Below are 2,500 nucleotides of genomic sequence, written 5' to 3'. Positions count from 1 at the left end.
ACGATCTAAGGAACCACAACTGATTTAATGAGCCTTTCGCGGTTTCACCTTAATGCGGCTTGCACTGAGACATGCATGGCTTAATCTTTGAGACAAGCATATGACTACTGGCAGGATCAACCAGGGATCTCGGTTTTACAACAACTGCGTCCCGTGACGGATCCCCGCGGCGACGCCGACCAAGGGGCGACGACGACGCGGACACTCGTCTCGGGACGCGTGCGTCCGAGCGCCGGTCCGCCCGTGGGCGAGCCGACGCCGAGGAAGGTCGAAACGACCGTGACCGGTATACGGTCACGGCGCACGACCGACCGCGGTTCGAGTGGGATACGTGCGCGGACGGGCGCCCGTAAACCGCGCGCTTCGGTCGACGCGAGCGCCGCACTGAGCACCCGCAGAACGCGGGGCGACTGCGGCGGCGGCGGTCGCGTGCGGTAGACCGAACACACGCGGAGAGCGAGCGCTCGCCCGACGCGACGTGACCCGTGCGTTGACGAGAGTCGGGGTTAGCGCGTACGCCGTCCGTTTTCAGCGGACGGAGAATTACCGCGCTAGCGCCTCTCGCCAGGTTTATAACGGCCCCCAGCCGAGATCGTGGGGGAAGCCGGGACGCGACGCGAAGTCCGTCGTCCCGGGGCTTCGCCCCGGCGACCGCCGGGCACGGCGACGATGGCCGGCCGCGGCGGGAATGTTTTGGCGTCGAGAGCTCGTAACTTGCGGAACGGTAACGGGAGTCGTCATCGATTTTTGAAAAAAACGATTTGCGCGTCGGAGGCCCACCGGAAGGCGGGCCTGCGACGCCGGTTGAGTTTTGCCACTCGGCGTGCGAGATGGGTCGGTCGCCGAAACTTGGACGGATACCATCGAAGGGCACTGGATTGCTGACCATTCCGAAGACTGGGGCAGACCGGTGCGCGGCGATGGACGCGTCGGCTTCGGCGTCGCCCGTGGCTTTGCTGTCGTACGTGATTGGCGATCGGACGCCGGCGGAACGCCGACGACCGAGTCGCTCACAAATTTACAAAATCTCGAGTTTCACAATGTGCGACGGGGGTATTCACGCGTAGTGGTACACCCGAGTCGAAGGAACTTCGCCATCACCGTGCGTAGCGGTTAGCCGAGAATCGAAAATCCGTCAATCACCGTGCGTAGCGGTTAGGCGAAAATCACAAAATCCGTGCGTAGCGGTACGGCCGCGGATAAAGGATTACCGATTTAAATGTCGCGGACACCGGTGTCCTATAGTACTCGGAACGTACGACGTGAACACGTCTCGGGTACGTCGAGATCGAACCAACGGTTAACGAGTTATTGCACACGGAAAAACTACGTTCGAAAAGTTGAATTCGAAATCGTGTCGACGGACATCGCCGGGGCTGCCGTCATGTGCACCACCCCGGCACCGACGAATAACCGAGGACGTCGAGTGAAAAAAAAAAATCGAATTTTCACACACGGTGGTCCGTGCGACGAGACGGTACGGCGGGCGCGCAGCTCGGCGACGGTAATCACCCCTGTAACGTCGCGGTCAGCGCAGAAATTCTACGCGGTAAAGGTTTTCGGCAAAGGGGGATATCCCTGGACAACGACTCTGCGGTCTGCCCGTGATGAACGGTACGGTCGATGTCACCGGCAAACCGTGAAAACGGTTGACCGAGACCCCGCCGTCGGAATACAGTCAATCACAGTGCGTAGCGGTTAAGCGAAAATCAAATATCGGTCTATCTCCGTGCGTAGCGGTACGGCCGCGGATAAAGGATTACCGATTTAAATGTCGCGGACACCGGTGTCCTATAGTACTCGGAACGTACGACGTGAACACGTCTCGGGTACGTCGAGATCGAACCAACGGTTAACGAGTTATTGCACACGGAAAAACTACGTTCGAAAAGTTGAATTCGAAATCGTGTCGACGGACATCGCCGGGGCTGCCGTCATGTGCACCACCCCCGGCACCGACGAATAACCGAGGACGTCGAGTGAAAAAAAAAAATCGAATTTTCACACGCGGTGGTTCGGACACGGTCACGGGGACGCCGCCGCGCACCAAGGGCGACTCCGCGCCTCGCCCGTCGAGGAAAAATATTTCCGCGTACGGCACTCCGAGTCCGCGGGACGTAATAATTCTTTACGTTAGTCCACCTCGCACCCGTCGAACGCCGACCAGACAAAAATCGGCAATCGATGAAGGGCACAGTGTCCACGGATCCGGTCACGGGGACGCCGCCGCGCACCAAGGGCGACTCCGCGCCTCGCCCGTCGAAGAAAAATTTTTCCGCGTTCGGCACTCCGAGTCCGCGGGACGTAATAATTCTTTACGTTAGTCCATCTCGCACCCGTCGAACGCCGACCAGACAAAAATCGGCAATCGATGAAGGGCACAGTGTCCACGGATCCGGTCACGGGGACGCCGCCGCGCACCAAGGGCGACTCCGCGCCTCGCCCGTCGATGAAAAATATTTCCGCGTACGGCACTCCGAGTCCGCGGGACGTAATAATT

Source organism: Metopolophium dirhodum, chromosome 1 (assembly GCF_019925205.1).
Source record: "Metopolophium dirhodum isolate CAU chromosome 1, ASM1992520v1, whole genome shotgun sequence".
NCBI classification, from domain to species: Eukaryota; Metazoa; Arthropoda; class Insecta; order Hemiptera; family Aphididae; genus Metopolophium; species Metopolophium dirhodum.
This window is presented reverse-complemented; position numbering follows the sequence as displayed.